Source organism: Podarcis bocagei, assembly GCF_964188305.1.
Source record: "Podarcis bocagei genome assembly, chromosome: 9".
In the NCBI taxonomy this organism is placed as follows: domain Eukaryota; kingdom Metazoa; phylum Chordata; class Lepidosauria; order Squamata; family Lacertidae; genus Podarcis; species Podarcis bocagei.
Genome location: NC_138134.1, coordinates 1,745,732 through 1,759,652, shown reverse-complemented (window position 1 = coordinate 1,759,652; position 13,921 = coordinate 1,745,732).

The following is a 13,921-nucleotide window of genomic DNA, read 5'->3' as shown; positions in this document are numbered from 1 at the left end:
GGGAGGTTGGCAGAGGTCAGGCCTGCACAATATTGTGGACCAAGCCTGGCCCACCATGAGGCAGGGTGAAGGTGTGGAAGGAGACCCCGAGGCAGAGCCTCCGAGGTTGCCCTGCCTGCCCGGCTGCTGGCATTGCCACAGATTTCTGTCAAAATCTCACAAGATCACGTGGAGCCAGTGGTGGAGGTGGCAGGGCATGGCAGGACGGCACTTCCTGCTCACATCAAGCCCCGAAATGGGGAAGGCCTCTTTTCCTGTTCTTTTAGATGGGGCAGCCATTTTGTGTTATGCTGCAGTTGCCCTGGCATCCCTTTGGTGCCCGTATCACTTTCTCAAAATTTCAAACGTGTCCCCTGACACCCTAAAAAGGTTGGTAGTCTCCTGCTATAATAGATAGACAAATAATTTGAGCTAGCTGATAACCAGGACCTGTTCCTTCCTCGCTTCCCATGCTCAGAGGGAGAGATTCAGGTAGCGGCTTGGAGAGGCAATGGCAAGGAATGACTGCCCCTGTTGGGTCTGGGAAGTGTGGTGTGGGAGAGACCAAAGCAATACGGGGGGGCAGTGACCTGGGACCCTCCAGGTGCTGCTGGACTCCAGCTCTCATCATCTCTGACCACTGGAGGTTCTGGCTGGGGCTGATGGGAGTTGGAGTCCAACCGCGTTTGGCAGGGCCACCGGTTCCCCGTTGCTACAACACACAGAAGGCCTGTCCACTCGCGTTTCTGGTCTTGCGCCAGAGGCCTCCCTGACTGTTATGTAGTGTAGTTTTCACCCTGGGCCAACAGGGGGATACTGTATATAGTTTTCACTCAGGTCTGTAGATAGTTTTCACTCAGGTCCACGGCAGTTAGTTTAGGCGGGAACTCTGGGCTGTTGTGGTTACAATGTTGTCAGCCGGCTGCCTATAAATACAGGCCGGCTGAGCTGTTCGCAGTCAGTTCTATTCCAGCTTGTCTTAATAAAGAGCTACTTGAAGAAATCGCTGTGCCGGCTGCTATGTCAACCCACTACTTAATACTGGCGACGAGGGTGGGATGGATGGACATCAGAGCACAGCCAGATGCGGCCAGCCTCTGAACTGAGCTGAATCACAGAGCGAAATCACAGAGCGAAATCACTGAGCGAAATCACTGGGCAGAACTAATTCAGAGCTGACTGTTCTGGCTAGAGCACTGTGTTCCATCCATCGCCCTTCACGCCGGCATCGGAATCATGGCTTCACTTGTGCCTCTACCGCCGTTTGCGCCAGCCTCTGAGTCATGGGACTCCTACCTCGCTCGGTTCGACTGCTACCTCCAAGCCAACGAGCTGACAGCAGTATCAGTGGATCGGAAGCGGGGCCTATTTCTCAGCCTCTGTGGGCCTGAGGTGTTTGAGACGGCCCGAGCATTGGTTGCGCCTGAAGCAGTCCAGGCAACACCATGGGACACGATCCAAGAGAAGCTCCGCAACCACTACACACCAAAGCCATCCAAGATTGCTGCCCGCCATGCGTTCTACCACCGGAACCAGGCAGAGGGGGAGTCAATCAACAACTACGCCACCGCCCTGCGACAGGCTGCAATGCACTGTGAGTTCCGAGACTTAGACGATGCCCTGATGGATCGAATCGTCTGCGGAGTCCGGGACATCCATCTGCAACGGCGTCTCCTAGCCAAGCCAGACCTCACGCTACAGAAAGCCATTGAGGAGGCTGTGGCCTCAGAAGCTGCTGAACGCTCCGCCCAGGAGATCCGCAAGTCCAGCAGCCCGCGTCTTGCTAGGGGGCCAGTTCCGGTGCATCATGAAGAGGCCAGCAGTGATGAGGCATCCTCCAGTGAAGACGATGACGTGCACCAGACAAAGCGGGAGCGCCGGAAGCTCCAACAGAAGTCCAAGGGCCAACCGGAATGTGCTGGCTGCGGAGGCGACCATTCCCGTGCCAAGTGTCGATTCAGAGACGCCATCTGTAGGAGGTGTTCCAGAAGGGGCCACATCGCTACGGTCTGCCGATCGGCTCCGTCTGACACCCCCCCTTCATCGACTCGCAAGTTCAAGTCTTCACTCCAGTCCGCCAAGGGAAGTTGTTTCGCTCTCACCAACTGCCGCTGCCCGTCTGGAACCACGATTGGCCAAACCGACTCGTCTACGCGACGCAAGCTGAACGTCACGGTGCTCATTGAAGGAGCTCCATGTGACATGGAGATCGACACCGGGTCTGCCCTGTCCGTCGTGTCATGGAGCACCATCAAAAGACTGGTACCCAGAGTATCCAAAAGGCAACTCGACTCTCACCGCGTACACCTGAGAGACTACCAGGGAAACGACATTCCCGTGGTAGGCGTTGGCCGGTTCCGGATCGCCTTCAAGGATTTTTCGGGCCTGCTCCGGTTGGTGGTGGTCGAAGGTCAGCGGCCAAGCCTCCTAGGGCTAGACTGGTTTGATGCCCTCGGCCTGGAAGTCACCGGCATTAACTGCATCTCCAACGCAGAGACTGAGGGTCTGATCAAAGACTTTGCCGAGGTTTTTGACGGCACCTTGGGACAATATACTGGTACGCCCATCTCCTTTAGCCTTGATCCACAAGTCGCTCCCATCAAGCTTAAGCCACGCCGGGTTCCCTTTGCTCTCAAGGCTAAAGTGGACGAACAACTGGACAAACTGATTGCCCAAGGAGTTTTGGAGCCCGTTGACCACACAAAGTGGGAAACCCCCATCGTCACGCCTGTCAAGCCAGATGGGTCGGTGAGAATCTGCGCTGACTACAAGTGCACAATCAACAAGGCACTTCAGCAGCACGCTTATCCGGTTCCTGTTGTCCAACACCTGCTGCATTCCCTAGGTGAGGGTAAGGTCTTCGCTAAGCTGGACCTTGCCCAAGCCTATCAACAACTGCCAGTCGATGATGCCACTGCTGAAGCCCAGACGATCGTCACCCACCGGGGGGCATTCCGTTGCCGCCGGTTGCAGTTCGGGGTGAGTGTGGCTCCTGGCATCTTCCAAAGCCTTATGGAGCGTCTCCTGCAAGGGCTTCCGGGCGTGGTACCATATTTTGATGACGTCTTGGTGTCTGCAGACTCACACCAGCAGCTGTTCGAGCGCCTCCGTGCCGTGCTGACCAGGTTCCAGGAGGCCGGGCTCAAGGTAAAGAGGGAGAAGTGCCTGATTGCCGTTCCACAGGTAGAGTTCCTGGGCTATCTTATCGATGCCTCCGGCCTTCATCCAACCACATCCAAGATCCGCGCTATCCAGCAGGCCCCCACCCCGAAGGACAAAACGGAGTTGCAGGCATTCCTGGGGCTGCTGAACTTTTATAACATGTTCCTGCCCCACAAAGCCACAGTGGCTGAGCCTCTTCACCGACTCCTTAGCACTAAGACGCCTTGGGCCTGGGGTCATCGAGAGACGGCGGCCTTCAACGCGGTCAAGGCTCTCCTTTCTTCAGACAGTGTGCTGGTACAGTACAGTGAATCCAGGCCGCTGGTCCTTGCCTGCGACGCCTCACCTTTTGGCATCGGTGCTGTCCTTAGTCACCGTTTCCCAGATGGAAGAGAAGCACCGCTCGCCTACTTTTCCAGGACACTATCTCCGGCGGAACGGAATTACAGCCAGCTCGACAAGGAGGCATTGGCACTTGTGGCTGGAGTAAAGAGGTTCCATGAATACCTCTATGGCAGGACTTTTGACCTCATCACTGACCACAAGCCACTCCTGGGCCTCCTCGCCGGTGATCGTCCAACTCCACCGGTCCTCTCACCACGCATGCTGCGATGGACTGTTTTCCTGGCTGCCTACCATTACCGGCTCATCCATCGCCCGGGGAAATCGATGGGCCATGCCGACGCCCTCAGCCGTTGCCCTCTTCCAGCATTTGTGGAAGACCCGGCTCCAGCTTCATCGCTCCTCCTGATTGAGGATCTTCCGGCAGCGCCTGTATCGGCTGCCACTGTGGCCTCCGCGTCTGCCCAGGATCGCACCATCAGCCGGGTGCTCAACTGGGTGTGGAGGGGGTGGCCACAAGGGCCTTTTGCATCGGAGTTCCAGCCCTTCGCAACCAGACAACATGAACTCTCAGCTCATCGCGGCTGTCTGCTGTGGGGAGACCGCGTCGTGATTCCCCAGGGACTCCGTCAGCGCGTCCTGGAGGCTCTGCACGTTGGCCACCCGGGAATTGTCAAAATGAAGGCGTTGGCTCGATGTTACGTCTGGTGGCCTAATATGGACGATGCCATCACTGCCTGGGTGTCCGCCTGTCAAGCGTGCCAAGAGTCGAGGCCTGCACCACCGGCAGCTAAGGGACACACCTGGGAGACGCCAAAGACACCCTGGTCGAGGGTGCACATCGATCTGGCTGGCCCCTTTCACGGCCGGACCTTTATGGTAGTGGTGGACGCCTATTCCAAATGGCTGGAGGTCGCCCTGATGCCCTCCACCACTACCGAAGCTGTCATCCGGGTGCTGCGAGGCCTGTTTGCAATGCATGGGTGTCCTGATGTCCTTGTCTCTGACAACGGACCGCAGTTCACGTCAGGCACGTTTGAGCGGTATCTTTTGGAACTGGGCATCCGCCATGCCCTAACGGCACCTTTTCATCCATCCAGCAACGGGCAAGCGGAAAGAATGGTGCGCTCGACAAAAGAGGCACTGGCGCGCCTGGACCAGGGAGACTGGCATGAGCGGGTCGCCGAATACTTGTTCGTGCAACACATCACTCCTCATGCGGCCACAGGGAGGAGTCCTGCTGAACTGCTTATGGGCCGCCGCCTCAGGTCACTGCTCGACCGGCTACACCCAGACTTTGCCGTGGCTGAACCCCCAGGCTGTGCCAACGCACCACGGTCATTTGTCCCAGGAAACCAGGTCTTTGCCCGGAACTATGTGGGGGACATCCCTTGGGTGCCAGCCACAGTAGTGGGAGTCACCGGACCTCGCTCGTACCAGGTGGCACTCGAAGACGGACGTTTGTGGCGATGGCACATAGACCAGCTTAGGCGCAGGGTTGGCGACTTGGACACTACCGAGGTGCCCCCAACTGCACTTGCGGCTCCAGAAGAGACACGTACAGATGGCGAGGCCCCACCTACACCTCCCTCGCAAACTGCCAGCGTGGAGCCGAACCAAGCCGTCTCAGAACAGACTCAGACCACTCCACTTGCGGAGGCTCCACCCACAGCAGCGGATCCAGGGGAGTTGGTTCCAACGCCACCTAGGGTCGCACCACAGCCTCAGCAAGAACTGTGTGGCCCTCCGGACTTGGCTACCAGTCCCCGGCGGTCTGGCAGAGTTTCCAAGCGCCCAACTTATTTAAAGGACTACGTTGTTGGACAGGTATCACTGTTGGTCTAAGTATGGGAATGTAACCGTTATGCTTTTGTGCCTAATTGAACCATTACGCGTAGTGCTGTATATAAGGAAACCATTACGATTGTACCTAACGCCTTATCTGGGTGGGGAGGGGTGTTATGTAGTGTAGTTTTCACCCTGGGCCAACAGGGGGATACTGTATATAGTTTTCACTCAGGTCTGTAGATAGTTTTCACTCAGGTCCGCGGCAGTTAGTTTAGGCGGGAACTCTGGGCTGTTGTGGTTACAATGTTGTCAGCCGGCTGTTTATAAATACAGGCCGGCTGAGCTGTTCGCAGTCAGTTCTATTCCAGCTTGTCTTAATAAAGAGCTACTTGAAGAAATCGCTGTGCCGGCTGCTATGTCAACCCACTACTTAATACTGACCTTGCACGAAAATGGCTGCCAGCTTTTCTTGAGAGGGATGAAATTGCAGCTGGAGCAGGAAGCTGCATTTAATGGCCTAAGATTTATTCCTGGCCACCCCCACCCCCTGCACTTTTTTAATGAGGCACATAAATGTCTTCAAATCCAGGGGCATAATTAGATGCTTGGGACAATGTTTCTATCCAGGGTGAGTTCCATTCCCCTTTCAGCCTTATGGGGAGGTTTTTTTAATGCACAACACGCACAGCAGCCTTGGCCGTGATGAAGCCACAACACCAGCTCTCCCCTTGATATCTGTGTTTGCTCTTCATGGCTTGTTTAGTTCATTCAGCTCCATTTAAAGAGAACTCCTGGCAGCGGCCAGACTCCTCACTTGAATTTCTTGGACTGGTGGAGGGATAGGATCAGGCCCAGAGTAAGGCTTTGAGGGACGTAAGTCTAATAGCAGGGAATGGAGGGAGCAAGCGAAGGAGGGAAAGACACACACACCACACAGAGAGAGTGTTTGCGGTGCATTCGGACACTTCTCCAAATGCTCCTTGACGGCTCCTGAGACCAAGGAGCAGGTTTTCCTCTATGTTTGGACAGCATTGTGACTCAAGATGGCAGACTGAACCATTCAAAACTGCACTGATTTTAACCACTGATTTGAAAACTATGCTGATTTTTTCATTTCTTAGAATTTTGATTGCAGAGTCAAGAAATGACACTGGCCACATGGATAGTCTGAGAAATTACATCAGAGAAATTACTTTATCTTTCCATCATTATTTATTTACTTTATTTAAAAAATAATTCTCCATGAGGCTTGGAGAATGTGCACGACAGCCAGTTGTTAACCACTCAAGTTACATTCCCCTTAACACATACATAAAACCTGTTTCCTGATATTGCCTCTGACAATTCTGTTCCTCTTTCAGAAGCTTTGAATGCTCTCTCCCTGCGTGGATTATACTCTTTCTGACTCATCATTCTTGCACACATTTGCCTATTTGCTTGTGCATCCCTCTTCTCAAAATATTATATACTGTCTCTGTTGCTCTCCATTAATACTCTGCTCAGTACAGCAACACCATTTCCTAATTAAGGGGATGTTATGTACTGAGTTGAGAAGGATCCAAAATGCAGCAGTCCGATTGGTCCCAGAACAATAGGATTCAGAATGCAGCAGTTTGATTGGTCCTAGAACAATGCAGCAGTATGATTGGTCTGCAGGAGCCACCCAATCCAGCTCCAGATGGAAGTGAATCCACAACCTGATTGGCCTACAGGAGAATTCCAGAATTAGCCAATCACGTGCAGCCCATTGTGTAAATAATGTATATAAAGCAGATACTTTGAGGGGACTTTCATTCCCTCCTCACCACTATGAGCTGAATAAAGAGCATGAAATCCACTCTCGACTCTGAGTATATTTCACTGGCGACGAGGATGGGATCCCGCTGAGCTGACTGCCATACACAGCACCGCAGCACCGCAGCACCGCCACCGGCCGCACCACTGCCTCGCACCGTGTATCCAGGCTTCAGCTCCGGACCCCAAGGAACTCAGAATGGCAACCGACAGCAGCTTCTCGCCATTCAACCCAGCATCCGGAGACTGGGAAGCTTACTCCTCCTGTTTCATCTTCCTCCTAGAAGCCAAAGGGGTCACCGACAAAGAAGATGCCAAGAAGAGGGCGTTATTCTTCGGCGTCTGTGGAGAGGAGACATTTGAAATCGCTCGGGCTCTCCTTGCGCCAGAAGGCGTTGCTACTGTTCCATACAAAACAATAATGGAACAGCTGAAGGGGCACTTTTCGCCGCAGCCCTCAGTGATGGCTCATTGAAATGCCTTCTACGCAAAGCGGCAAGCCCCTGGGGAAACCATAAGTGGGTTTGTGACCTCTCTCCGCCAAGCCGCCCGGTTCTGCAACTTCTCAGAGTTGGAGAACATGCTTTGTGACCGCCTCGTTGGTGGCCTGAAGGATGAGAAGCTGCAACGACGCCTCTACGCCAAGAAGGACCTAACGTTCCAGGTCGCTCTGGAGGAGGCCTTGGCAACGGAAGCTGCCGAGAGGTCGACGCAAGAGACACAGCTGAGCCTGCCGTCCCAACCGAGGGTCCATCACAAAGACCTCACCGACGACTCAGGATCTGACAGGGAGGAGGTGCACCGAGTACAGCAGCGCACTCAAGCAGAGCACAGACCACAGCTGCCTCGACAAGAAGGAGGGAACTGCGCAAGCTGCGGGGAGAGTCATGAGAGGAGGACCTGCCGTTTCCGCAACTCAGAGTGCAGGCAGTGCAGAAAATTGGGACACATCGCCCAGGTGTGTCGGGCTCGCCCACCCAACGCCAGGCATCAGATGACCAATCCAAGAGCCCCAGGTCCCGGGACCCAACACACCAAGGCAACTCGACAGAGCTCACAGACTTCCAGGTATACCAGTTGCCCCACCCCAACGTAGAGAAAATTTATGTAGAGGTACAGATAGAGGGGGCCCCGTGCCACATGGAGCTTGACACGGGTTCAACTCTATCCATAATCTCAGCAAGGACCTTAAGGAAACTGTGTCCTAGTGGGGGTCCCAAACTCAGGCCGGCCCCATTCACCCTCCGGGACTTCCAGAAATGTAAGGCCCCCACAATGGGGGTGGGGACCTTCAGGGTGCAATATCGAGGGCGAACGCGGCAACTGGACTTGCTTGTGGTCAAGGGGCCCCTACATTAGCTTACTGGGATTGGCATGGTTTGGACCACTGGGGCTAGCCATCACCGGGGTGAATCACACTAGTTTACAAGTGGACGTGGACGCCATATGCAAGGAATTTCCGGGGGATTTGATGGGAAATTGGGACAGTATACGGGGCCCCCCATTGCTCTACAGCTTGACTCCGCAGTACGACCGGTCAGGCTCAAGGCCCACTGGGTCCCATTCGCCCTGAAACCCCGTATAGACAAGGAATTGGACCGGCTCGTGAAGCAAGGAGTGCTGGAGCCTGTGCCTAATGCCCCCTGGGAAACCCCGATCGTCACACCCGTCAAGCCTAACGGTTCAGTCCGCATCTGCGCAGACTACAAATGTACCATAAACAAGGCCCTCACGGCCCACACATACCCAGTGCCAGTGGTCAGCCGTGTCCTTGCCACCCTGGCTGGGTCGAAAATTTTTGGCAAGCTGGACTTGGCCCAAGCATATCAACAGCTGCTGGTAGATGAGGCCACAGCAGAGGCACAGACGATTGTGACGCACAGAGGATCGTTCAGGGTAAAGCGGCTGCAATTCAGTGTCAGCGTGGCACCAGGCATATTCCAGAATCATCATCTTCTTCTTCTTCTTCTTCTTCTTCTTCTTCTTCTTCTTCTTCTTCTTCTTCTTCTTCTTATTATTATTATTATTATTATTATTATCATCATATATATTCAAAGTTATAACAAAACATATTATCCAAAAACATATCCTTATTTTCCCCCTCCCCCTCCCCCCACAGAACCCACCCCACCCCCCGACTTCCCTCAGTTCCAGTCTTTGGTTTCTCCAATAATGCTATTTTCTGCATGTTACAAAATTGTATTGATCCTCAAACTGCTTAGCTGATTATTATCAGTAAAAAAATTGTGAATGTTTATTCAAAACCTGCCAAGGAGTCCAGTTCGCTTTGTTGCGTCTTCAGATACTTTGTGAAAGGTTCCCATTCATCCTTAAAGTCATAGTTATCCTTGTCCCGTAGCTTATATGTCAATTTTGCCAGTTCTGCATAGTCCATCAATTTTTCTTGCCATGATTCTTTAGTTGGGATTTCTTCAGTCTTCCATCCTTGTGCTACCAGAACTCTCGCGGCCGTTGTCGCATACATGAAAATGTTTTTCAACTTTTTTGGCAGGTCTTTCCCTACGATCCCCAGCAAAAATGCTTCGGCTTTTCTAACAAATGTTAAATGGAACATTTTCTTCAATTCATTGTATATCATTTCCCAAATTTTTTTAATTACCTTACAATCCCACCACATATGATAAAATGTTCCTTCCTTTTCCTTACACTTCCAACATATATTTGAACTAGCATATTCCAGAATCTAATGGACTTTCTCCTTAAAGGGATTCCTGGCATCACCCCCTTCTTCGATGATGTGTTGATTGCTGGGCCCATGCCAGAGGAGTTTGAGGACCGCCTCTGCACCGTTCTGTACCGTTTCCAGACGGCGGATCTCAAGGTGAAGCGGGAAAAATGTCTACTAGGAGTGCCTCAGGTGGACTTTCTGGGATTTATGGTGGACGCAGAAGGGGTCCACCCAACTAGGGACAAGGTATGGGCCATTTGTGATGCCCCAGCACCCAAGAGCAAGATTGAACTTCAGGCCTTCTTGGGACTATTGAACTTTTACCATTCCTTCCTTCCCCACAAGGCGGTGGTAGCGGAGCCCCTACACCAGGGGTCTGCAACCCGCGGCTCCGGAGCCGCATGTGGCTCTTTTACATCTTTGCTGCGGCTCCGGGGCAGATACTAGCGAGGGGAGGAGGCGCATTGTGCGCCCCGACACTCCTCACTGTGGCGGGCGCTGTACTGGCTGTGACATCGCACCGTCCCGACATCACCTTCCCGCCCGCTGTAGATCGTGGCTCCGGAGATATATTTGTTTTAAATGTCGCAATGGTTTTGCGGCTCCCAGTTGTTGTTTTTTCTTTGGAAACGGGTCCAAGTGGCTCTTTTTGTCTTAAAGGTTGCAGACCCCTGCCCTACACAGACTCCTAGACAAGCGGGCCCCTTGGGTGTGGGGCCAGCGCCAGGAGGCTGCATTCCAGGCAGTCAAGGAATTGCTCATCTCAAACTCGGTCTTGGCACACTTCGACGAGAGGTGGTGCTAGCATCGGCGCTGTCCTGGGACACCAACTCCCGGATGGAAGAGAGGTGCCGGTGGCATACTTTCCCCAGACACTCAACGAAACCAAGCGGAACTACTCGTAAATCGACAAGGAGGGTCTGGCAATTGTGAAGGGAGTAAAAAAATTCCATGATTTCTTGTATGGGCAGCCCTTTACCGTGGTGACTGACCACAAGCCGTTGCTTGGCTTGTTTGCCCCCCAAAAGCAGACCCCCCTGTAGCCTTTCTAGGCCCTTTTAAACCATGGATAGGAAAATGTTGCACCTGAGCAGGGACAAAAGGAGCCAAACGACACCAAGGGGTTAAATCCAGAGAAAGAGCTTTTTATTCTGCCATGGGGGGGGCAGAGGAGCAAGTGTGATAACTCACAAAAACAAGCACGAGTTCACATGCATTTGCACAGAGCATATATTCCCCTTCCAGTTCCCTCCCCTTTTCTCCTCCTTCTTCAAGAGTCCTGCCCATGAGTTTCCATGAGCATGAACAGAAAGTTCCTGTCTTGGGACCATTTTTGGACTCTTCCCAGAAAGGGGGTGAGAGGGTTCCCGGGCAGAAAGCAAGTTGCAATCTGGTTTTTAGCAAGGCCAAAAGCCTGAGAAAGGCCTGAGAAACAATGGACTGTGTTCCCTACCTTTGTTGCAATCTTTTAGTTACAGCAAGCGGAATATGCTTAGCTAATGCTTTTTTGCCTTAGAGGAAATGCAGTTTTAAAATGCTTGAGGTGAGGCTTTTAGGCCTGGCGGGGGGGGGGATTCACAGTTTTAGGGTTTTTGGGGTGATCCTAACTGGTCCCCTTCAGGAGGACTGGTGCCAAGGGGCAGCCTTTTTGGGCACCTGTCCAGGTCCACAGCTCTGCAGAGCCCCCACTGCTGAGCCCCCAAATCTCCAGGCCCCTTCCCTCTCTTGGATCCTTCGTGTTCACCTCTCACTTTCCAAACTGGCACTGGTCTCTGGAAACCAGCACTCTCCTGCTGGGAGCTCGATTGACGTGTGTGCCCAGAAGAAGGAGGCAAGCAAATCTGTAGTGGCAAAGAGGAAATGGCCCTGCTATAGAAAGAAGGGCTCATTGAGAGCATCTTGACCGAGATGGAAGGAAGAGGCAGCCCCCACCAGAGAAGAAGGGCAAACCAAGATGGTGGACTAGGCCCAAATGGCAAAATTAACTGGGAAGCTCAGGAATCAAGAAGACAAGAAATTTAAAAAAAAGAATGGGAAATGTTTATAATGTATATACAAAATCATTGCAAACAGGTCAAAACATTAGTAGTATTTTAAATACACTTGTATTATAGAAGAATGTATAGATAACTTAGGAAAATGAAAAACTGGAGAAGTGTTGATATGCAGTTGAAAATAGAATTAAAAGGACCCATGGAAGGGATGGGGGAAGTCAAAAGATTCAAAGCAATCTTGATATTTGGATTATGTACTGTTTTTTGATGTATGTTTGTTTTCTTTATTTCCTTTTTCTTTCTCCCTTTTTGAAAATCAAATAAAAAGATTACAAGAGAGAGAGAGAGAGAGCACCTTGGCCCTCCAAAAACCTTGTGCTGGCGGGGAGGGATTTGTCTCTTCTCTTCTCTTGTGCCTCTATTAGACGGCAATAAAAATAAATTGCAGATTTAAGCAGAATGGGAGACTCTCCTCTCTTTGTGGAGCAGAAATTGCTCTCTGCAAGTTCTAGTGACTCTCTTCTGCTCTGTCCATCTGCTTTAATCCTGCCATGGCCCAAGGAAGGTGGGCTGGGAAAGCATTACAGATAAAAGACCACCAGGGCTATTTCTGACAGAGAGAGAGAGAGAGACCAGGCTCTGCCTCTGCCTTCACCACTTACTCCGCAGCCAGAAACTCCATGGATGAAGGTTTTGACGCGCAGCGTGAATTAATAATGCAGAGTTTTAAAGCGAAAGAATAAAAGCTTTCCTGAATTAAAATAAACTTCTTCCTGAACAACATGGTCCCAAACAGTTTGACTGAGACTCCATACTGACTCTGCTCACAACTGAGGCAGACAGACTCTGACTGAAATCTTACAGAGAACACAGAGAGAAACTGGCTGCCGAGTCCCCGGCCAGAGGGACTCCCCCGTTCGCCGTCAGGCCTGGAGAACTTGACTAGGCCCAAATGACTGTGCAGTCCCAGCACTTCCCAGCCTGCTTGGCTGCTTCTGCTCTCATGTGTCTTTGTCCCATGACAGGTCATGTGCCACATGAGACACATTGTGAAGGGGAAGCTGCATTTGTTTTATGACTGCCTGGTTCACAGCCCTTTTTGTCTTTAAAAAAGGCATTTTTGGAACAAAAGAGGTGCGAATTGCAAGCCCGTTGTAAATAAAGGGGTACATGTTTGTGCATCCCCACCTGAGATTAGATGAGGAGTTCTAAAGGTTAGACTTTCCACAGAGTCTACACTGTGGAATACCACCCCCTCCTAAAAAGACAGGTTAAAAGTCATCCCACTGAGCACTTTTGGGTGGAGGTAGCTTTTCACTGTAATTTTGCAATTTGTGAATTTTACAGTACTTTTAAATACAGATAGATAGATGATAGATAGATAGACATAGATGAAATAGATACCGTATTTTTCGTCCCATAGGACGCACCTAGGTTTTTTTGGGGGAAATGAAATCCCCCCCTTTATTTCCCCCCCCCCAAAGCAGGTCGGGGAAACCGAACCAGGTCGAGGAACAGCGGGATGGCGGCGCTGCGCCTCCCTGCTGTCCCCCGAGCTTGTGGGGCTGGCCGATGTCTGCCCGGCGCGAGGGGCGCTCTGCTTCAGGGCGCCCCGCCCGCCGGGCGGCAGGCTGCTATCCGCAGCGTGGGGAGCCCTGCGGGGAACTCCTGCAAGGCTCCCCACGCTGCGGATGTCTGTCCGGAGCGCGGGGCGCTCTGCTTCAGGGTGCCCTGCCCACCCGCCGGGCAGCAGGCTGCTATTTGCAGCCTAAACATCCCTGCAGGACCTCCCACAGGGCTGCCTAGGCTGCGGATGTGTTCCCGAAGCGCCAGGAGCTCTGCTTTCAGCGCGCCCGGCGCTCCGGGAAGCAAGCTACTATCCGCAGCCTAGACAGCCCTGCGGGAACTCCCGCAGGGCTGCCTAGGCTGCGGGTGTCTTCCTGAAGCCTGGAGAGCGAGAGGGGTCGGTGCGCACCGACCCCTCTCGCTCTCCAAGCTTCAGAGAAAGCCTGCATTCGCCCCATAGGATGCACCCAGATTTCCCCTTCATTTTTGGAGGGGAAAAAGTGCGTCATAGGGCGAAAAATATGATAGATAGATGGATAGATAGATGATAGATAGATGATTGATAGATAGATAGATTCCTGGGGCAATTCCATGAAACAATGGGATA